Source organism: Salvelinus sp. IW2-2015, linkage group LG5 (genome assembly GCF_002910315.2).
Source record: "Salvelinus sp. IW2-2015 linkage group LG5, ASM291031v2, whole genome shotgun sequence".
Lineage (NCBI taxonomy): Eukaryota > Metazoa > Chordata > Actinopteri > Salmoniformes > Salmonidae > Salvelinus > Salvelinus sp. IW2-2015.
Window position 1 is genome coordinate 11,963,594 of NC_036844.1, and position 25,192 is coordinate 11,988,785.

Sequence of the window (25,192 nt, forward strand, 5' to 3'; positions counted from 1 at the left end):
GAGAGGGTTGTACTTCTGGAAGGTTCTCCCATCTCCACAGAGGAACTCTGGAGCTCTGTCAGAGTGACCATCAGGTTCTTGGTCACCTCCCTGACAAAGGCCTTCTTCCTTGATTGTTCAGTTTGGCCGGGCGGCCAGCTCTAGGAAGAGTCTTGGTGGTTCCAAACTTCTTCCATTTAAGAATGATGGAGGCCACTGTGTTCTTGCTGTCTCTTATACACATCTAGATGTGTATAAGAGACAGCACACAGACACGCGCGCGCAGACACACGCACACACAGACACACAAATCTCCAATCATTCTCTGCTGACCCCTGCTGTGTCTATCCACTGACCCTGAGTCAAACCTTCAACAGAACACAGAGAAGATAGTTGGAGGGAGAGGAGGAGTGAAGACAGGAAGAGAGGAGGAGAGATTTGAAGTGTGTCAGAGTGTTTTGTAGGGAGGCAGGCTCAACCGTAGTCTCCTGCTCTCTCCTCCTCCTCCTCTCTGTTCTCCTCAGTCAAGCGGGTTTAACTGAGCCAGCTAAGCATGGCTAAACTGCAGAGAGAAACACAATACCGTAGCGATTATACTACCTCACAGTAATATCTCACCCTCACAATCACCTAATAGCAGTGAGACACAGAGGGAGGGAGAGAGAGGGGGATGTAATGAAGAGGACATGGAATAAAAAGAGGAAGAGGAAGAGATAAAAGGGATGAAGGGTGGGAGGTAGCACAAAGAGAGAGGGGTGTGAATGGATAGAGACAATGAAGGAAATCAGGGAAAAGAAAAGCTTCAGTGTTTTCTCGTTGGAGTCAATCATGCCTCTCTTTGTCTCTGACCAGCCATTGCAGAACTATAACACTTGCCTGAATAAAAAAAAATCTTGGAGTGAGACCATTGGCCTGGGCTGGGCCTGGTCGAATGTCTGTGTGAATCTTTTTATCATTTTTATCCTGTCTTCCATCGCTCTCTCTCTCTCCGTCTCTCTCTGACTGTCTCTCTCTCTCTCTCTCTCTCCGTCTCTCTCTGACTGTCTCTCTCTCTCTCTCTCTCGTCGCTCTCTCTGATGTCTTACTCTCCTCCGTCTCTCTCCTGACTGTCTCTCTCTCTCGTCTCTGACTCTCTCTCCTCTCTTTCCATCTCTCCTCTCTGACTGTCCTCTCTCTCTTCTCTCTCTCTGACTCTCTCCTCTCTTCCGTCTCTCTCTGACTGTCTCCCTCTCTGACTTCTCTCTCTGTCTCTTCCGACCCCCATCTCTCTCTCTCTCTGGCTCTCTCTCTATCGCTCTATTTATCTATCAATTCAATTCAATTGACTTTATTGACATGGCAAGTTCATTATTACTTACATTGTCAAAGTATACATATCGAAAAATTAAAATCAAATATATATGTATATATATACAAAATATATATATATTTATATATAAATAAATGGTGGGACCAACAGCAATAATAATAGTAGTAGTGGACATGGGATTACCATTAACAACAACTACAACAACAATATTAATCAGAACAACAATACTATTGTTAACAATCTATCTCTCTCTCTCCTTAACCAGACAGTCAATTAGGAGCCCTTCTCCACTAACAGTGTGGATGACCTTCATATAGAGCCATGATGAGGCTAGGCTATACTGTACCAGAGGGTTATTTCAGGGCCCCAAGGCCTCTACACACACGCACACACACGCACACGCACACGCACACCCACACACGCACACCGCACACCACACACCACACGCACACACGCACACGCACACACACACACGCACACCACACACACCACACACCGCACACCGCACCTAAAGAGTTTGGTCTGTAATTGAAGAGGTCTGGTTAAGGCACAAGTTCCTCTGTATCTCAGCACAAACTGCTTGAATTTTTGTCAATGTATTGTGATGTGAAATCTAAGTGGATAATACCTTGGATTTGAAAAAATGATCAACTGCTGTTTTGAGAGTGGAATTTCAACCACAGCATTATGTCATCATGGTAACCACATTTTAACATAGACAAACCTGGATAAAATATGTTGAATTTGTACCTTTAAGGTATCACCAGATCTTCAACGCTAAACTGATCTTTCTAGAGCAATGTTTTGCTCTCCCATCCAGGGTTATAACCAAGCCCAGCCCTGCTTAGCTATGATACTTGTCTCTGACCATCTGCAATCATGAGAATAAATGTTGAGAGATCTCCACTAAATATATTTACTGTTGCTATGAAAGTCATTCCAAAAGGTAGGTTTAACAGAGCAAATTAAATGTACCCATACTTTATCACTCATATATCATCAATGATGCCTTTTAACACTATATAGCATTTGCAAAGCCATCAACAGCTATTGTCTCAATTCAACCCATGATTCATAAAAAAATAGACAATAAATAGGCCCAGGGCCGGCCCTTGCCATTCTGCAGCCCTAGGTGAGACCAAAAAATGCTCCCATGCAAAACTAGAATAGTCCCATTAAGAAAGATGATGTTGGAAAGACGTCTAAAAGACTGAAAAGACGTTGAAGTTAGGTTCAATTTAGGTTCTGAATGAAAGGTGAAAATGCATATTTTTAGAACGTTGAAAATACGTACTTTGCGGACGTTGAAATCAGGTTCATTTTCAGCTCGGAATTAAAAATTGAAAAAATACATTTTCCGAATGTTAAAAATAGTTTTTTTCCAGACGTTGAAAAGATGTATTTTCCGGATGTTGAAATCACGCTTATTTTTGGTTCTGAATCAAAATTGAAAATACTTATTTTTTGGGCCAAATCAAGGCTGTCCAGAATGAACAAAATCTGAACCAAACATAGACGTCTATGATTGTTTCAAATTTGGTCTGGACCGGACCAAAAACCAATGTCCATGGATGTGGAAATCAAGGCAGTCTGAACTGCACCAAAAAAAAACATTAAAAAGGCATTGGCGTCAGTCCATGCTTACTGAGGTGAAATTGAATGTTATGAATGCCCATCTACAGTATGTGGTAAGCCGACCGTTTATTTAAAAAAAACTAAAAAATAAGTCCAAAAGACGTCGCCTCTTGCTTACTGGGGTGTAGCCTCCCATGTTGGCCCACAAAGGAATTTTATGAATTCCCATCCATGTGGTAGGCCCACCATTTGTAAAACAGGCTGTTGCAAATGCTTTGTTAGTCCTGACTTATCAATTTGGCTATTTAAGCTCTGAATATCAGCTACCCAACTTTATCAGGAGTTATTGTGAGCCTATTTGCAATGTGTTTACACAGCGGGAAATGCAAAAGTATTTTATTTTTCGCTATTATCAGCTTGTCAAAAATGTACAGATACACACTTGAAACCAATGATCATGACAAGGGGTGAAACTCCTGGACAACAGTTGTGATTGTTCATTCCATATTGTCCATTTTACTTTGACCTGTCCTGTTTTTAAGATATGTTGTTTGTTATCATGACAATGCATTTTTTTTGATTGGGCGTCATTTAGGTTAAGCTATTTGATGTAAAACGTGTCTTAGGTTAGGCTATTTGACCAGAGAAACCTGCATGATGTAAAAAGTGTCCATTTCATTACATTGTCATACATTTTATCTTCAGCCTGTAGGCTACAGAAAAGGCCACATACTCTTTCTACCATATCCTATATCTGCTACATGATTTACAATGCTTTCTGAAAGAATTCAGACCCCTTGACTTTTTCCACATTTTGTTACGTTACAGCCTTATTCTAAAATGGATTGGGGAAAAAATCCGAATCAACCTACACAGAATACCCCATTATGACAAAGCAAAAATAAGTTTAGAAACTGAAATATAACATTTACATAAGTATTCAGACCCTTTACTCAGTACTTTATTGAAGCACCTTTGGCAGCGATTACAGCCTCGAGTCTTCTTGGGTATGACCCTACAAGCTTGGCACACATGTATTTGAGGAGTTTCTCCCATTCTTCTCTGCAGATCCTCTCAAGCTCTGTCAGGTTGGATGGGGAGCGTCTCTGCACGGCTATTTTCAATCTCTCCAGAGATGTTCGATCGTGTTCAAGTCCGGAAGCCACTCCTGTGTTGTCTTGGCTGTGTGCTGAGTGCTCTGGAGCAGTTTTTCATCAATGAGCTCTCTGGCCACTCTACCATAAAGGCCTGATTGGTGGAGTGCTACAGAGAGGGTTGTACTTCTGGAAGGTTCTCCCATCTCCACAGAGGAACTCTGGAGCTCTGTCAGAGTGACCATCAGGTTCTTGGTCACCTCCCTGACCAAGGCCCTTCTCCCCCGATTGCTCAGTTTGGCCGGGCGGCCAGCTCTAGGAAGAGTCTTGGTGGTTACAAACTTCTTCCATTTAAGAATGATGGAGGCCACTTTGTTCCTGGGGACCTTCAATGCTAGAGGATTTTTTTGGTACCCTTCCCCAGATCTGTGATACGACAAAGTGAGCACCGCTTATCACAGGACAGCATCAACGCTCACGTAAAAAGCCCTTATGCCACTGGTTGAGAGAAAATGTCATTGTTTGGGGCAGAATTATATGAGGTTTTATGTGTTGTTGTTGGAGGTGTTGCCTAATGAGCGGGCCGGCCATCGGTTTCAAAGTCTGGTTGGTTTAAAATTGCATGATATTTAGTATCTAACTTTAATTCCAGTTTGTCTACAAATTAATAATTATTATGTTGGATTCCCATCTCCATCCAAAATCTAAGATAAAGAACAGGACTGACTACACTTAGCAGACACTCTTGACCAGAGCAACTTACAGGAGTAATTATGATCAAGTGCCTCACTCAAAGGTACATTGTTAGATATTTCATCTAGTCGGCTCTAGGATTTGAACCAGCAACTTTTCAGTTACTGGCCCAACGCACTTAACCGCTAGGCTACCTGTCTCCCTACGACTAAATCATATCAAACTTCATTTTTAAATCAAATCTAACTTAATTAAAGTACATTTAAAGTTTGATTTGATTTGATTTAGTCCTGTTCTTTAACTTAGATTTTTGATTCAGATGGAGACGTGAATCCAACATATCAATTACTAATTTGTAGACAAACTGGAATTAAACTAGCCAAGCAGAAGATCCATCTCCTTCAAATGTTGATATTTGGTTGGTTTGACAACCAAACACAATTCAATATCTGTCAGGTGTGTGCGTATTGGTAGCGAAGTCAGGTGCAGGAGAGCAGAGATTTGTGAAACAGGCGCACACTTTATTGAAGCAAAAGTGCAAAACGCGCAAAACAGTCACAAGAATTATGTTTAACAATAAACATTTTCGTGAAATACGACGGAAAAAACAAACCAGTCTGGCGCGTCAACCACAAACACGTAACACAAACAATCTTACACAAAGACATGATGGGGAACAGAGGAATAAATACATGTAGATTGATTGGGGAATGAAAACCAGGTGTGCAGGGAACAAGACAAAACAAATGGATACATGAAAAATGGAGCGGCGATGGCTAGAAAGCCGGTGACGTCGACCGCCGAACGCCGCCCGAACAAGGAGAGGAGCCAACTTCGGCGGAAGTCGTGACAATATCCCACTTGAAATACAATAAATAGCCTATTAACTTGTCGACATGTTAACAAATTATATGTTGGATTCACATCTCCAACTCAACCAAAAATACAAGTGAAAATATGGGATTAAGCCAGTGGCTCAGATGGAACTATCCATGCAGTAGATACATCTACTTTAAATGTTGATATTTGGTTGAGTAATGAAGCAAATAGCCTAAAGTTAAGGCTATCTTACAAACGTAAAATGCGTAACACATCCATGGCCAACTCCAATGGCAGATTAAAAAAATTATAATTAACATACATTTAAAAACATTAACATGTAGAGTGTGTGTGTATGTGCATCTATCAGTTACACATACATGTCAGTACATACACACAACAAGTAGGTCACAAGGTGGAAAGGCGTTGCACCGTGAGGTGTTGCTTTATTTGTTTTTGAAACCAGGTTTTCTGTTTACTTGCGCTATAAAAGTTCCATGCACTCATGGCTCTGTATATTACTGTACATTTCCTTGAATTTGTTCTGGACCTGGGGACTGTGAGAAGACCAATGATGGCAGCCCTCTTAGCCCTCTGATTACAATGAAGAGCAAGATGTTCAGCTCTGCTCTGGGCCAGCAGCAGCTTTCTTTGCAGCACTTGTGTGTGGTGTCAAAAAAGCACAGAATCTATTTATTACAGGCAGACTTCTCCCCATCTTTACAACCATTGAATCTATATGTTTTGAACATGACAGTTTGCAATCCAAGGTAACACCAAGTAATTTAGTCTCCTCAACTTGTTCAACAGCCACACCATTCATTACCAAATTCAGCTGAGGTCAAGAACTTGATTTATCTAATCGTGATTATTGTCCAGAAAAATGTTGCCGGAGTGGATGGCTGCTGTTTAACCAATTGTGCTATTTTGTGTGTTTTTTCACATTGTTTGTAACTCAGTTTGTACATAATATTGATGCTACCATCTCTTATGATCGAAAAGAGCTTCTGGGCGATTACTTACCTGGAACTGGACAAAGATTTTTTCTTTAATGAGTCTGACAAAGGATATAATGTTGCTCCCGGACAAGGCCCAAATCCCTGTCATTCGCATGAAGAAAATAAGGAAATACAGGGGGCGCAGATCAGGGTGCCTTGTGAGAATTCGTTGGCAAGTGGGTAACAAACCTCTACCATCCATTCTATTGGCCAACGTGCAATCACTGGAGAATAAACTGGATGAGATCCATTCGAGACTATCCTACTAACGGGACATTAAAAACGGTAATATTTTATGTTTCACAGTGTCGTGGCTGAACGACGACACGGACAACAAATAGTTGGCTGGGTTTTCCGTGCATCGGCAGGACAGAACAGCTACGTCCGGTAAAACAAGAGGTGGGAGTGTGTGTCTATTTGTCAGTAACAGCTGGTGCGTGATGTCTAATATTAAGGTAGTCTTGAGGTATTGCTTGCCTGAGGTAGAGTACCTTATGATAAGCTGTTGACCACACCATCAACCAGGAGCGTTTTCATCTATATTTTTTGTAGCCGTCTATTTACCACCACAAACCGACGCTGGCACTAAGACCGCACTGAACGAGCTGTGTAAGGCCATAAGCTAAAAATAAAATGCACATCCAGAAGCGGTGCTCCTAGTGGCCGGGGACCATAATGCAGGCAAACTTAAATCCATTTAATTTCTACCAGCATTTCACATGTGCAACCAGAGGGAAGAAAATCTAAACCACTTTTACTCCACACACAGAGATGCGTACAAAGCTCTTCCTCACTCTCCATTTGGCAAATCTGACCATAATTCTATCCTCCTGATTCCTACTTTCAAGCTAAAATCTTAAGCAGGATGTAGTATGACTCGCTCAATACGGAAGTGGTCAGATGACGCGGATGCTATGCTACAGGACTGTTTTGCTAGCACAGACTGGAATATGTTCCGAGATTCATCCAATGGCATTGAGAAGTATACCACCTCAGTCACCGGCTTCATCAATAAGTGCATCGATGACGTCGTCCCCACAGTGACTGTACATACATTTCCCAACCAGAAGCCAGGAATTACAGGCAACATCCGGACTGAGCTAAAGCCTAAGATGCCGCTTTCAATGAGTGGGACACTAATCCGGATGCTTATAAGAAATCTAGCTATGCCCTCAAACGAACCATCAAACAGGCAAAGCGTCAATACAGGACTAGGATTGATTCCTACTACACCGGCTCTGACGCTCAGCGGATGTGGCAGGGCTTGAAAACTATTATGGACTACAAAGGGAAACTCAGCCGAGAGCTGCCCAGTGACGCGAGCCTACCAGACGGGCTAAATGCCTTTTATGCTCGCTTCGAGGCAAGCAACACTGAAGCAAGCATGAGAGCACCAGCTGTTCCGGAAGACTGTGTGATCAGGCTCTCCGTAGCCGAAGTGAGCAAGACCTTTAAACAACTCAACATTCACAAGGCCGTGGGGCCAGACGGATTACCAGGAGGTGTACTCAGAGCATGTGCGGACCAACTGGCAAGTGTCTTCACTGATATTTTCAACCTCTCCCTGACCGAGTCTGTAATACCTACATGTTTCAAGCAGACACAATAGTCCTTGTGCCCAAGAAAAGAAAGGTAACCTGCCTAAATGACTATCGTCTAGTAGCACTCACGTCTGTAGCCAGGAACTGCTTTGAAAGGCTGGTCATGGCTCACATCAACACCATCATCCCAGGAAACCCTAGACCCGCTCCAATCTCAATCGCACTCCATACTGCCCTTTCCCACCTGGACAAAAGGAACACCTATGTGAGAATGCTGTTCATTGACTACAGCTCAGCGTTCAACACCATAGTGGTCACAAAGCTCATCACTAAGCTAAGGACCCTGGGACTAAACACCTCCCTCTGCAACTGGATCCTGGACTTCCTGATGGGCCGCCCCCAGGTGTTAAAAGTAGGCAACAACACATCTGCCAGGCTGATCCTCAACACTGGGGCCCCTCGGCGGTGCGCGCTTAGTCTCCTCCTGTACTCCCTGTTCACCCACGACTGCGTGGCCAAGCACGACTCCAACACCATCATTACGTTTGCTGACTAGACAATGTGGTAGGCCTGATCACAGACAATGATGAGACAGCCTACAGGGAGGACGTCAGACTTGGCAGTGTGGTGCCATGACAACAACCTCTCCCTCAATGTGAGCAAGACAAAGGAGCTGATTGTGGACTACAGGAAAAGGAGAGCCCGAACACGCCCCCATTCACATCGACGGGGCTGTAGTGGAGCGGGTTGAGTTCCTTGGTGTCCACATCAACAACTAACTATTATGTTCCAAACACACCAAGAAAGTTGTGAAGAGGACACGACAACACCTTTTCCCCCTCAGGAGACTGAAAAAATGTGTCATGGGGTCCCCAGATCCTCAAAAAGTTCTACAACTGCACCATCAAGAGCATCCTGACCAGTTGCATCACTGCCTGGTATGGCAACTGCTCTGCATCCGACCATAAGGCGCTTGAGAGGGTAGTGCGTACGGCCCAGTACATCACTGGGACCAAGTTTCCTGCCATCCAGGACCTATATACTAGGCGGTGTCAGAGGAAGGCCCAAAAAATTGTCAAAGACTCCAGTCACCCAAGTCATAGACTGTTCTCTCTGCTACAGCACGAAAAGCGATACCAGAGTGCCAAGCCATAAGACTGCTGAACAATTAATCAAATGGCCACTTGGACTATTTGCATTGACACCCCCCTTTGTTTTTACACTGCTGCTACCTGCTGTTTATTATCGTTGCATGGTCACTTTAACCCTACCTACATGTACAAAGTACCTCCACTAACCTGTACCCCCGCACATTGACTCGGTACCGGTACCCTCTGTATATATAGCCTCATGATTGCTATTTTATTGTGTTCTTTTTTTGTATTATTATTATATGTTTTGGCACACCTTGGCACACCTGTATTTGGGGAGTTTCGCCCATTCTTCTCTGCAGATACTCTCAAGCTCTGTCAGGTTGGGTGAGTGAGTGTGTTGCTGCAGAAATAAATAGGGCTATGCTCAAAAAAAAAGAAAAATGTTCGCTACAGAAGTTTTTATTTTTATTTTGAGCACCTGCCCCCTGAATTTCAAACAAATATTACCCAATTATCCTCGTTGAAATGACTTGGTGATGAATTGGTTTGCGCAGTGGGTGGTTTCTCGGTTTCTTTAGTGTGAGTCACCATTACCTCAGATAGGATGATGAGGAAGATGACGTGTCAACTGAATCTGGGTTTATGTGGCCTTGGAATTCATAGTTCTGTAGACACTAACAACATACACACTGCTCCCTAGTGCAGAAGGAAAGAAAACACCTCCTACTCAGGTATACAAATAGCGGGTGGGTATGGAACGCCGTTTGGGTCTTTACGTGTCAAAAAAGATACACGTCAAATAACACTATTTTACGCGTCAAATAACACTATTTGACGTGTTAAATAAGCTTTTAATTTGACACGTCAAATAACACAATTCTATTAGAATGGTGTGTGTGATGAATTTGCACGTGTAAGCCAAGCGCCAACACTATCAGTAGCACTGTCAAAGCTGTACAAAAAAGTCTGCAAACAAGCAAACACCGGCCACGAACGATGTGTTTTCAATATCGCGATGGTAATAAGGCATTATTTGTTCGACCGCAACTTCTGGGGTAGCTAGCTACCTAGCTAGCACCAATACATCCAGCCTGAAAACAATGACCAGTAGAAACTGCAGTCATTTGACACGTAAAGACCAAAACGGCGTTCAATAGGTGGCATGATAACTCAACATGCTCGAACGCAATGAGAATACAGTTGTAAATGGCATCCAATGTCCTCACTGCCCCTGTTTCTACTAGGGCTGGGAATTGCCAGGTACCTCACGATATGTTATTATCATGATACTTAGGCCGATACGATATGTATTGCGATTCTCACGATTATCACGATTCTATATGTATTTTGATTCGATACTGTGATTTTTTCCACATTTTGTTACGTTACAGCCTTATTCTGAAATTGATTAAATACATTTTTTTATCATAAATCTACACACAATACGCCATAATGACAAAGCAAAAACAGGTTTTCAGATTTATTCACCTTAAAAAACAGAAATACCTTATTCAGACCCTTTGCTACGAGACTCGAAATTGAGCTCAGGTGCATCCTGTTCCCATTGATCATCCTTGAGATGTTTCTACAACTTGATTGGAGTCCACCTATGGTAAATTCTATTTATTGTACATGATTTGGAAAGGCACATAACTGTCTATATAAGGTGTCAGAGCAAAAACCAAGCCATGAGGTCGAAGGAATTGTCCGTAGAGCTCCGAGACAGGATTGTGTCGAGGCACAGATCTGGAGGTCTGGAGGTCCCCAAGAAAATGGAAGAAGTTTGGAACCACCAAGACTTCCTAAAGCTGGCTGCCCAGTCAAACTGAGCAGTCGGGGGAGAAGGGCCTTGATCAGGGAGGTGACCAAAAACCCTATGGTCACTCTCCTCTGTGGAGATGGGAGAACCTTCCAGAAGGACATCCATCTCTGGAGCACTCCCCCAATCAGGCCTTTATGGTAGAGTGGCAAGATGGAAGCCACTCCTCAGTGAGGCACATGATAGCCCGCTTGGAGTTTGCCAAAAGGCACCTAAAAACCTCTCAAACCATGAGAAACAAGATTCTCTGGTCTGATGAAACCAAGATTGAACTCTTTGGCCTGAATGCCAAGTGTCAAATCTTGAAGAAACCTGGCACCATCCCTACGGTGAAGCGTGGTGGTGGCAGCAACATGCTGAGGGGATGTTTTTCAGTGGCAGGGACTGGGAGACTAGTCAGGATCGAGGGAAATATGAACAGAGCAAAGTACAGAGATCCTTGATGAAAACCTGCTTCAGAGCGCTCAGGACCTCAGACTGAGGCAATGGTTCACCTTCCAACAGGACAACGACCCTAACCACACAGCCAAAACAACACAGAAGATGTCTTGGGACAAGCCTCTGAATGTCCTTGATTGGCCCAGACAGAGCCCGGACTTGATCGAACCTGATCGAACATTTCTAGAGAGACCTGAAAATAGCTGTGCAGCAACGCTCTGCAGAGAAGAATGGGAGAAACTCCCCAAATACAGGTGTGCCAAGCTTGTTTTTGCTTTGTCATTATGGGTATTGTGTGTAATTTGATGAGGGAAAATATCTATTTAATCCTTTTTGGAATAAGGCTGTAGTGTAACAAAATGTAGAACAAGTCAAGGGGTCTGAATACATTCCGAATGCACTGTATGTCTGCTGCAAAGGTACAAGAAAGAGCGATGAGAAAACGAGTTATGATCAGTCATGGAAATAAAAGTGCTGAAATCAAATTGGCTCACTATTGAAAAAGAACATGGAGAACATGCTATCAAAGGACAATTCTGGAGTTTTGGTACAGGTACAGCCAACTAGCGCAAAAATAATATTGCTCTGTTGTCAAAATGACACGATACAATATATGATCAAAAATAATGTCCCGATATATAACTGTATCGTTATTTCCCCCAATCACTAGTTTCTATCAACACACGCGCACGCGCACGCGCACGCGCACGCGCACACGCACACACACACACACACACACACACACACACACACACACACACACACACACACACACACACACACACACACCTTACCTAGCCACCCTGCTCCAGAGTTGGGGACACACATGTCCAGCTCGGCGCTGGGCAGGACGAACCCCACCACGAACACCTCCACTCCATCAGACATCAGCGCCATGCCCAGCACGAAGAACAGCTGCCACTGGAACCTGCCGTGGCCACACTCCTGCATGATCAGCTCATACTGCTGGGCCAGCTCCTCCTCGTCCGCCTGCCTCTCCTGCTCCAGGTCCTTACGGTCCCTCATGCTCTCTGAGACAAGTTGACCCAGAGAATCATGCCCGTCCCTAGGCTTCCCGTCAGCAGGCACCCCCTGATACTCCCCCTCATAGATCTCATCTTCATCATCGTGACCCTCCGTGGCGTCACTGGCGTAGTCTTCCTCGTCTTCGTCTTTGGCGGTAAGACCACCGGGGAAGTGGTCGTTGCCGTCGGGCTGCGTGTAGGCGTAGCGTCCATCATCATCGTCGTCGTCCTCGTTCTGGAACTGGTTGTAGTTGCGTTGGGAGGAGTACCCGTCCGCGGCGCGGTTGACGACCTTGCTGACCTTCTTAGCGGCATGGCGTTTGGCCTCCTTGGCGATGTCCTTGGCGCCCTTCACCAGTGACGTCCTGTTGTTGTACGGCTCATCCATCTTGCTGACTCTGATTCTATCTACCTGTCTTTATTTGTCCTTTATCGAACCAGCTAGGTCAGTTGGGAACCAATGCTCACTGGCAAAAAGAACTGCCAAAAAAGCTGACCTGTGAGAGAAGTGTGAGAGAAAATTAGAAAGTAACAAACATTAGCTTAAGTTCTTACTTTCTTCTGATGTAAGTTACAACAAAGCAACTCAGCTGCAGCAAATCACAGTAAGTTGGGAGATAGTTCAAATGATACTAGCGTTGGCTAGGATAGCTAGCTGCTGCTGTGAGGGAGAGCAGATCTCTATGGCAGTGGGATGGGAGCAGTCACACGGTTGAGAGGTGAAGACAGCTGAGTTCCAGTAGGAGAGATCACCATCCACGCTGTCTTTAGGTCTGGTCACAGCTCATCTTTCTGTGGGGAGAGATACATTTGCTTAATTTCTGATCCAGCAGTGTTCAGGTTTAATGTCCCATCTCAGTGTCAGTCTCTAAAGTCAGGTTCTCTGCAGAGTGGACTGTTTGTGCCTGTAGATTTAGTGAGGAAGCCTTGAGGACTTCAGTGTGCTAGCTATAACTCTCCCTCAACATTATCAGGGGATCTGTCTGTGACGTCAATGGAAGGAAAAGGCGGAAACAAGCGTAAAAGGCGGAAACAAGGGACAGAGAGAAGGGGCTAAATAAAAGTGGATCCATTCCATACACTCTCTGACTGGAATGGGTCTGAGACACCCATGTGATCTGTTTGGGGGTCTACGAGTTCCGGTTAGGTCTGATCCATCTAGTCCTATACGGTACGTTCCATCTAGTTTCTGTGTTCCGTCTCTAGACTGGTCTAGAGTGTGTGTATTCTGTCTGAGCATGTGTGTGTTCCATCCTGCTTCACCACTAAATCAAAGATGTAATCACATTTTATATGTCACATGCGCCGAATTCAACGGGTGTAGACTTTTCTGTGAAATGCTTGTTTTGGAGCCCTTCCCAAGGATGCATTAAAAAAATAACACAAACATTTAAATAGTAACACACAGGAGGAATAAAATACACAAGAATGAAGCTATATAAAGGGAGTACCAGTACCAGATCAATGTGCAGAGGTGCTGTACAACGTATTTGAGGTAGATATGTACATGAAGGCAGGGTAAAGTGACTAGGCATCAGGATAGATAATAATAAGGTATTTCAGGTAGATATGTACATGAAGGCAGGGTAAAGTGACTAGACATCAGGATAGATAATAATAAGGTATTTGAGGTAGATATGTACATGAAGGCAGGGTAAAGTGACCAGGCATCAGGATAGATAATAATACGGTATTTGAGGTAGATATTCACATGAGGCGGGTAAGTGGACTAGTCTAGGATAGATAATAATAAGGTATTTGAGGTAGATATGTACATGTAGGCAGGGTAAAGTGACTAGGCATCAGGATAGATAATAATAAGGTATTTGAGGTAGATATGTACATGAAGGCAGGATAAAGTGACCAGGCATCAGGATAGATAATAATAAGAGTAAAATCAAGAACAGAGTAGCAGCAGCATATGATGAGTGTTAAAGTGTGTGTGTATGATTGTGTATGTGTGTGTTTTTTTTGTAAGTGTGTCAGTGTAATGTTTGTGAGTGAGTGCGTATATAGTGTGTATAATAGTCTTGTGAGTGTGCATAGGGTAAATGCAAGATAGGGTCAATGCAGTCTTAATGAACCATTGAATTAACTGTATAGCAGTGTTATGGCTATTTAGCAGTCTTATAGTTGTGAGGTAGAAGCTGTCTCGGAACATGTTAGTCTGAGAACCGATGTTCCGGTACCGTTTGCTGGACGGTAGCAGAGTGAACAGCCTATGGCTTGGGTGGCTGACATCTTTAGCAACTTTCGGGCCATTTTAATCCCTCAAACTCACATTGTAAAGTGGTGGGTAACGCATTGATATCATGGCTACCATTGAAAGCAACCTATGACTTGAATGGCGATTGGGAGACGTGCTTTAATTATGAGTTGAGATTGAGAAATAAAATGGTAGCTATTTTTAATCGAGACTATCAAAACAGTTTTAACACATGAATCGTGGCCATCAAAACAATTAACACGTGATTGCATTTAGAATTATTGGTTGCGCAATGACCGGGCTTATAAAAGCATATTTCACTCCAGTACCAGCTTTTTGAGGAGCTGCTCTCGTGCTGTCTGACAGGTGATAAGCCATTCTGCTCCTCAAACTAGGCTCTGTATGCTGTGCGCGTGTGATAAGATACATAACGACTAATGGAATAATACACACGCCAATTGAATTCCTCAAAATTATGCAAATTAACCTATAGACCGATAAGCATGACCGGTCAAATGTATTTTTGTCGGCTAATGGATTAACGGTTAACTGTTAACATCCCTAGTTCTGTATGCGTTTCTGTGGGTAGAATAAACATGGTCTCGAGTTTTAGCGACCCTAGTGGCGGAGGAGACGTGTTGGTAGAAGTGAGGTAGACCGGTTTTAAGTCTGCCTGCGTTAAAGTCTCCGTCCACCAGAAATGCTGCCGTTGGGTTTGCGGTTTCTTATTTGTTTATAGCCCCATACAGTTTGTTGATTGCCAAAGTGGTGTTGGCTTGTGGAGGGATGTAAACAGCTGTGATAATTACAGATGAGAACTCTTTCGGTAGATAAAAAGGTCTGCAGCTTATTCTATATCAGGTGAGCAAAAGCTAGGGATTTCCTTCACACTGGAAACAGTGCACCAGTTGTTGTTTATGAAGAGGCACACCCCTCTCCCTTTGAACTTGCCCGAGGCTACTGTCGGTTGATCATGCCGCTGCATGGAGTTTCTGCAAGGCATATAATGTTGCAGCTTTTCAAGTCTCTCTGATAGGAGACTCTCGAACAAAGCTCATCCATCTTATTCTTGAGTGGCTGGACATTTGCCGATAAAACGGAGGTGAGTGCTGGTCGATTTCAACTTTGTCTCAGTCTCACCAGGACGCCAGCCCATCTACTGTGCCTACGCCCGAGTCATTTTAAAAGCCCATGAAACAAAGGAATAGGGTTCAGTGTGAACAAGGGAATAGCTGAGTCAGATTTTAAGTCAAAATCGAGGTTAGTAACTGTCGATCTGATATCCAAAAGTGCTTGATGGTCATATGTGAACCGTTTCAGGAAGCTAGGCGTATGCCGCACGTCACTACTTCACAGGACAATTTTTGTTATCTAAATGTGTTTTTAGGCAGAAATGCTTTCTGGAACATGTGAACTTTCATGTGCCTTAATAGCAAACTTGCATGCCATCTGTAAATACGAATAAAATGGTGAAATTACGAGCCAAGTTTGTTTCACCACGGATAAAGACAGGAACCTTCCCGCCAGCCATGATTGGCTGAGATAATGGATGGGCTGGACATGCCGAGAGATGAGTTCAGATTGGTCTGCCATGTAGCATGCTTCTGTCTATAACATGAGCTGCTCAGTATGTGTAGATAATCCTTGCTACTGCAGCTTTTTTGAAAGATATCATGGAGAACTTACAAAGTGTTTCTAATGCTCTCAACAACATTGCTGCCCTGACAAAGATCAGTGGGGAAAAGTTGTGATGGACTACTTTCTGGAGGACGATCGGGCCATGCTTATTCTATCTGACTGAAAATGAATCAGATGATGAGGAAATTCCTGATTTAGGCAAAAACATTGATAAGTGATGAGGAAGACATGGCAAACAACAGTGCTGTTGTCACAGAAGAAGTTGACCATGTTTAGAAATCAGTGGAATGCCCAGTGGAAGCAGCGTTTGATTGCAAATGCAGAGGGAGTCGAAAAGAGAACACAGAAGGCTGTTGTATAAAACACCTGTCTCCTGATTAAATCTTCCAAATAAGGGCAACCATGGCATCCAAGACAGAGAGGGAGAAGCGTTCATCCATATATATGGGTAAGGGTCGAAATACATTTTCAGATATTATACGTTTCTAATTTTGTCAAAGTTGTTTTCATTGCAAGTTAAAGCCTACTGTTAGCTAGCTAGCTAACGTTAGCTGGCTGGCTTGCTAGCTAAAGTTATGTGTATGATCTGTGTAGTAATATTATTTGAATCTCAGAAATCCATTTGCATTGCTAGTTAAAGCCTAATGTTAGCTAGCTAGCCAACATTGAAACTTGTTGCTTAGTATTAGCTACCTGCAGATTCATACTACATAAGTTCATGCATGGTAGCTAGCTATGACAATCGGTTTGTATTGCTAGTACTGTATGGGTTAGGATTATGGTTCGTTGTTTAGCTAGCTAGCTAACTTACATGTCTAAACAAAAGACTCCATTTCGCCCGATGATTACATGATCTGTGTAGTAATATTATTTGTATCTCAGAAATCCATTTCCATTGCTAGTTATAGCCTAATCAAGTCCATATTATGGCAAGAACAGCTCAAATAAGCAAAGAGAAATGACAGTCCATCATAACTTTAAGACATGAAGGTCAGTTAATGCGGAAAATTTTAAGAACATTGAAAGTTTCTTCAAGCGCAGTCGCAAAAACCATCAAAAGCTATGATGACACTGGCTCTCATGAGGACCTCCACAGGAAAGGAAGACCGAGAGTTACCTCTGCTGCAGAGGATAAGTTCATTAGAGTTACCAGCCTCAGAAATTGCAGCCCAAATAAATGCTTCACAGAGTTCAAGTAACAGACACATCTCAACATCAACTGTTCAGAGGAGACTGCGTGAATCAGGCCTTTATGGTCGAATTGCTTCAAAGAAACCACTACTAAAGGACATCAATAAGACGAAGAGACTTGCTTGGGGCAATAAACACGAGCAATGGACTGGTTGAAATCTGTCCTTTGGTCTGATGAGTCCAAATTTTTGATTTTTGGTTCCAACCGCCATGTCTTTGTGAGACGCAGAGTAGGTGAATGGATGATCTCTGCATGTGTGGTTCCCACCGTGAAGCATGGAGGAGGAGGTATGATGGTGTGAGGGTGACACTGTCAGTGATTTATTTAGAATTCAATGCACACTTAACCAGCATGGCTACCACAGCATGCTGGTTTGGGATGAGTTAGATCGCAGAGGGACGGAAGCAGCCAACAAGCAAATGTGGGAACTCCTTCAAGACTGTTGGAAAAGCATTCCAGGTGAAGCTGGTTGAGAGAATGCCAAGAGTGTGTAAAGCTGTCATCAAGGCAAAGCGTGGCTACTTTAAAGAATCTCAAATATAAAATATATTTTGATTTGTTTAACACTTTTACGGTTACTACATGATTCCATATGTGTTATTTAAAAGTTTTGATATCTTCACTATTATTCTAAAATGTAGAAAATAGTAAAAAATAAAGTAAAAAATGAAGAAAAACCCTTGAATGAGTAGGTGTGTCAACTTTTGACGGGTACTTTAAATACAGTGCTTTCGGAAAGTATTCAGACCCCTTGACTTTTTCCACATTTTGTTATGTTACAGCGTTACTCTAAAATGTATTAAATAATTTTTTACCCTCATAAATCTACACACAATACCCCATAATGACAAAGCAAAAACAGGTTTTTAGAATTTTTTGAAAATGTATTTAAAAAAAACGGAAATATCATATTTAAATAAGTATTCAGACCCTTTACTCAGTACTTTGTTGAAGTACCTTTGGCATCAATTATAGCCTTCAGTCTTCTTGGGTAGGACGCCACAAGCTCGGTACACCGTTATTTGGGGAGTTTCTCCCATTCTTCTCTGCAGATCCTCTCAAGCTCTGTCAGGTTGGATGGGGAGCGTCGCTGCAGAGCTATTTTCAGGTCTCTCCAGAGATGTTCGATCGAGGTTCCAGTCCGGGCTCTTTATTTTATTTTTAATTTTTTCTTTCACCTCTGGCTGGGCCACAAAAGGACATTCAGAGACTTGTCCCGAAGCCACTCCTGCGTTGTCTTGGCTGTGTGCTTCAAATCAAATCAAATCAAATTTTATTAGTCACATACACATGGTTAGCAGATGTTAATGCGAGTGTAGCGAAATGCTTGTGCTTCTAGTTCCGACAATGCAGTAATAACCAACAGTAATCTAACCTAACAATTCCACAACTACTACCTTACACACACACACAAGTGTAAAGGGATAAAGAATATGTACATAAAGATATATGAATGAGTGGTGGTACAGAACGGCATGGCAGATGCAGTAGATGGTATAGAGTACGGTATATACATATGAGATGAGTACTGTAGGGTATGTAAACATAAAGTGGCATAGTTTAAAGCTGTCTCTTATACACATCTAGATGTGTATAAGAGACAGGTATATACATATGAGATGGGTAATGTAGGGTATGTAAACATTGTATTAAGTGGCATTGCTTAAAGTGGCTAGTGGTACATTTTTACATAATTTCCATCAATTCCCATTTTTAAAGTGGCTGGAGTTGAGTCAGTATGTTGGCAGCGGCCGCTAAATGTTAGTGGTGGCTGTTTAACAGTCTGATGGCCTTGAGATAGAAGCTGTTTTTCAGTCTCTCGGTCCCTGCTTTGATGCACCTGTACTGACCTGACCTTAGGTTAGGCTTAGGGTCGTTGTCCTGTTGGAAGGTGAACCTTTGCGCCAGTCTGAGGTCCTGAGCGCTCTGGAGCAGGTTTTCATCAAGGAACTCTATGTACTTTGTTCCATTCATATTTCCTTCGATCCTGACAACTCTCCCAGTCCCTGCCGCTGAAAAACATTCCAGCAGGATGATGCTGCCACCACCATGCTTCACCGTAGGGATGGGGCCAGGTTTCCTCCAGACGTGACGCTTGGCATTCAGGCCAAAGAGTTCAATCTTGGTTTCATCAGAACAGAGAATCTTGTTTCTTATGGTTTTAGAGTCTTTGGGTGCCTTTTGGCAAACTCCAAGCGGGCTGTCATGTGCCGTTTACTGAGGAATGGCTTCCGTTTGGCCACTCTACCATAAAGGCCTGATTGGTGGAGTGCTGCAGCGATGGTTGTCCTTCTGGAAGGTTCTCCCAGAGGAATTCTCGAGCTCTATCACAGTAACCATTGTGTTCTTGGTCAACTCTCTGACCAAGGCCCTTCTCCTCCGATTGCTCAGTTTGGCCGGGTGGCCAGCTCCATGAAGAGTCTTGGTGGTTCCAAACTTCTTCCATTTAAGAATGATGAAGGCCACGGTGTTCTTGGGGACCTTCAATGCTGCAGAAATATTTTGGTACCATTCCCCAGATCTGTGCCTAGACAGAATCTTGTCTCAGAGCTTTACGGACAACTCCTTTAACCTCGTGGGTTGGTTTTTGCTCTGACATGCACTGTCAACTGTGGGACCTTATATAGACAGGTCTGTGCCTTTCCAAATAATGTCCATCAATTGAATTTACCACAGGCGGACTCCAATCAAGTTGTAGAAACATCTCAAGACTGATCAATAGAAACAGGATGCAGCTGAGCTCAATTTTGAGTCTTATAGCAAAGGGTCTGAATACTTATGTAAATAAGGTATTTCTGTTTTTGTTTTTTTATAAATTGCAAGAAATTCCCCAAAACTGTTTTCGCTTTGTCATTATGGGATATTTTGTGTAGATTGCTGAGATTTTTTTTTTATTTCATCATTTTAGAATAAGGTTGTAACGTAACAAAATGTTGTTGAAGTCAAGGGGTCTGCATACTTTCCCGAAAGCACTGTGTATATAAATGGGAAGCATGCACGCATCTTTCACTGAACTGTGTAACGACAGATCGACAGGGATGTGACAATGAATTTTCATTTCTCTAATGTTCTTTTGTTGTTGTTTGCAGGTGCACAATCCTTCTGACCCTATTGTTTTCCTCTATTTTTGCAGCCAGGTCCCATATACTTTTTAACAAGAACAAGTTTTTACTCTGGTATTGTACCTGGCGGACCATGCACAAGTTCCATCACAGTCTGGACATTCACTTCTTGATCACAGGCCACAACAAGTTTTCCCCCAACTGGTGCTTCGGCCTCATCAAGCACCGCTTCGGAAAGACCAGAGTGAACACTTTGTCGGAGATTTCTGGTGTGGTGAAGGACAACACGGTCAACATCCCACAGCTGGTTGGACAGGAGGATGGTACGGTGCTGGTGGAAAGCTATGGCTGACAACAATACCTGACTCCGTACTTCAGCAGTACCAGCACTTCAGATGAATATCATTTTCATTGCATTGTATGAGGTTATTGTTTATTATCTAAACTTGGGAGGTGAATTGATGTTATGTTATGGTTGTATTGTGTTGTAAATGTTTTGTCTATTTTACTGTTTTACAGCTTTGAGGCTCTGGAGCCTAGTGTTGTCAAGGAGCGTTCAGATTGTCGGTACCAGGTTTCAGCTGCTGCAAAACGCTGATGTCCTACCTCTCATAGATGGTCTGCCTGTACAAGCACCACCTGGACTGGACACGACTAGACAAATGTAGCTTTTTGAGAAGATCAGGAAGTTTGGCGATGAAGAGGGCACGGACATTGACCTAAGTCAAGGGCAGAACAGAAACAGGCTCTCCGAATATAGATTCCCTTGTATATGCGTGGTGCGGACGGACCATTTCTATGCACATTCACATGACTCTCTCCTAACACACACACACACCATACCGTTGCTGCTACTATAGATTGTTTTTATCCTGCTGCTCAGCCACTTTAGCCCTGATTGTATGCATGTACTGTAACTACCTCATCTATCACCAGTATCACTGATATCATTATTGATATTGTTCTTGTACATACTGTATATTATGTAGTTCTTTCTCTACTGGAATTGACACTTTTTGTTATAGTTTTTTTTATCTGGACACTTTCTGTTTTTGATATTGTTACTATGGAAATATGCAAGTAACCGTTTCACTGTACTGTTTACACCTGCTGTATCCTGTGCATGTGACAAACAGACTTGGATTTCATTTGATATAGTGTGTGTTTACCAGAGAAGGTAATGTGAAGAACAACATGACCTGCTTCAAAGTCAGATTAATATATAGGCCAAGGACTAGATAAATATTTTTTTTATTGTAGGCTACTATTTTCACCCACATTTAGTCTTGAAATCTTTGGTTGTTTACTACCTTACTCACCCTGTTTAGCACATGGCCTCACATGTGAATCCTTAAAGAGATGGGTGGGATTAAGGCGTAAGAGGGTGTGAACAATGCTGAGTGGGTGTAGACAAAGAAGAGCTCTCAAGCAGGGTGTACCAAAACATTCAAAACAAGTGGGGTTACAAGTTTATTCACTATCAAAGCATAATTATTTCCCCATTGTTCCTCAACTGCAGTCTATGATATACAATTTTGTAGCTTTGAGTCTGTACTTTTATCCAATGTGAAACACACTATTTCTAATGTTCCTATATAAGACTGAAAAGAGGCGCTGGGTCAAATATGTGATAATAGTATGAACTTTCTGTACAAAAAAGTCAACATGAAAAATGTAACTTAATAGCGAAGTCGGGTTGGAAGTTGATCCTGAGCACACAGCCATGACAATGCAGGAGTGGCTTCGGGACAAGTCTCTGAATGTCCTGGAGTGGCCCAGCCAGGGCCCGGACTTGAACCCCGACCGAACATCTCTGGAGACACCTGAAAATAGCTGTGCTGTGACACTCGCCATCCAACCTGACAGAGCTTGAGAGGATCTGCAGAGAAGAATGGGAGAAACTCCCTAAATACAGGTGTGCCAAGCTTGTAGCATCATACCCAAGAAGACTCGAGGCTGTAATCGCTGCCAAAAGGTGCTTCAACAAAGTACTGATTAAAGGGTCTGAATATTTATGTAAATATGATCTTTCTGTTGTTTATTTTTAATACATTTGCAAATTTTCTAAAAACCTGTTTTTGCTTTGTCATTATGGGGTATTGTGTGTAGATTGATGAGGGGAAAAAACGATTTCAGCAATGTCATAATAAGGCTGTAACGTAACAAAATGTTTAAAGAAAGTGAAGGGGATGGATTACTTTCCGAATGCACTGTATCTGTATACTGTGCGTATACAGAAGAAGTGTAGAGTGGAGCGTAGTAGCCTTCATATGTAGAGAGGGGTGAGTGTGGGTTGAGGCCCCTGTATAGGCAGATGACAGGATGATGTATGGTGTTTGTGCTAACCTCTGGTCCCAGGACTGAGATAAGACATGAGGATGCATCTGTCATGCTACCAGGAGCATTGAAGCTGGGGTCTAGACCAACCTCAACCAGCCCTGGAGATTTTGCTGCATTGCAGCAGTCAAATGGAGTGGAAAGCAGCATTGTTCTGACTAACTTTGTCTTTGCTGGTGGATTTGGGGTGTGTGTGTGTGTTCGTGTGAAGATGTCTGTGTGTGTAGTGTAGAAGGGAGTCTTGTTTGTGTGTGTGTGTGTGTGTGTGTGTGTGCGTGCGTGCGTGCGTGCGCATGTGTGTGCCCATGCAGCATGTGTACTGTATGTGTATAGTATGTGACATGTGTTCACACAACCACGTTATGTGGTGTATCTTTCTACTTCACTGCACCAATCAACCCAGTCCAATAAAGAAAGTAAAATACCTCAACCACAATGCAACAAACCATAAACATACAGCAATAATGTACCACCAGGACAACAAACACAAAGATATCTCTACTTCCTGTTCATCTGGCCCATCTAGAGAGGAGAGAGCTGTCTCGGAGGCTGCGTCCTAAATGGCTCCCTATTCTCTACATGGCCCCTGGTGAAAAGTACTGCACTATATAGGGAACAGTGTATCATTTTGGATGTTAGACAAGTTCCCTAAAATCAATTACAGTACTCCTGCTTCCCTAACACAGTGTCTGACGGCTCAGTGGGGGTCTGACCAGGACAACAGACCAAAATCACACTGGAGGCTGAGGTTTTGCACCCAGGGGGGGAGGTTGAGGGAATAGCTGATTAACTCTGCCTGACTAATTTCGGCACACCTTTTACAAAACGGGGTAAGAATAACGGTGAGGATGGGATAACCAAGCAGCCAAGGTAGGGGTGGGATGTAGACTGTGGAATAGGAATGCCCGTGAAATGTTTTAGTAAAGGTTGATTGAAAGACTCGTCACTTTACCACACTGTCCTTCTTTCTCCCTCTCCCCTTCTCTCCCTCTCCCTCCCTCTCCCCTTTCTCCCTCTCTCTCTCTCTCTCCCTCGCTCTCTCTGCAGTGTAAAAACGTTTCAAAGTCATCTTCATACAGGCAATCTGGGACTTAAAGGCCTTGTATGTCTGTCTGTTGACATTTCATTACGTATGATGGTGGATCCATTCCTTCCTACATACAGTTACTATGCTAATGCTCATTAATGCTGACATTTATAAATCACCACTGTGTACCTTGAGCGTCACAGATAACACACTATGGATTTATATGGTACATCAGTATAAACACACACTGACGCAGGTGCGAACAGAAAATCACACACACACACACACACTTTACCCTTTCAATTTCAAATCCAGAGTCAAATGCCTTTCCACGTCTCTCTCCCTACGTAGCTGCTGTGCCTAGTGCAGTGATTGGGGTTAATATAGCTGCCGCAGCCTCAAGATGTGTTTTAAGCAATCAGCACATTTCCTGCTGGCTGGAATCAGGAGCCTGCTGAGGGGGACAAATGATTTCCTCCTAGTGGGGCTGTCATGGCCCGCTGACGCCACCCAGCCACCTTCATTAATCACACACACACGTGCATGCACGAACGCACACACACACACACACCTACGCACGGACACACACGCGCATGCACACACACAGTGGCTCAAAGAGCAGGGGAGATTTTTCCCGTTCTGTAGGAGATGGTGGGATAAAATTAAAAAAAAAAAAAAAAAAATACAAACTTAAACCTGATTGCTCCTCTAAGTCGCTCTGGATAAGAGTGTCTGCTCAATGACTAACATGCAGCTTTCCATATCCAACCAGGGTTGCAAACAGAAAAAGTTTTTAAAATAAAAATCTGTATTCTGATTGGAGAGAACTGTTTAGATATATGTAGTACCTTTTCCGTTTAAAAAAAAATGTTTCCTCCTGTTTTTTGTGCTTTCTGAACACTACCCAGGTATTCCTCAGGGAGTGAATGTGTGTGTGTGCAGGGTGGCGATGTTTCCTTATAAGGATGTTTGAAGAAGGAACGACACCCGTCCTCTTGTCTAGGTAGCTGCAGGATACTGCAGTAGCATCAGACGTGGTTTCCCCATGCTCTCACTCCCCTTTAATCATTTCATCCCAGCCAACCCCAAAACTCTACCTCTCAGGGGCAACAAAGGTTACTGTACAGGCTTGTTCTTAATCATCCTGCATTAATTGGAAAATAGAAATAAAAAACAAGAAAACTATAGATATATATTTTGTTTTAAATGATTGGTCCAGAGGTGAAAAAGTACTGGCTGAAAAAGTTATGTGTAAATTCACTGCTCTGCCTCTCTTGGGGCTATGATGTCATAGTCTCAGTGATGTCACATTGCGACATTTTGTGTGTCTCCCTACTGTACTCCAC

At 43.0% G+C, this 25,192-nt stretch overlaps 1 pseudogene; it reads right to left on the reverse strand.

Annotated features, from left to right (window-relative positions):
* The window catches only part of LOC111963917 (synaptic vesicle glycoprotein 2C-like), a 79,205-nt pseudogene that overhangs the window by 48,201 nt on the left and 5,812 nt on the right, over positions 1-25,192 (reverse strand).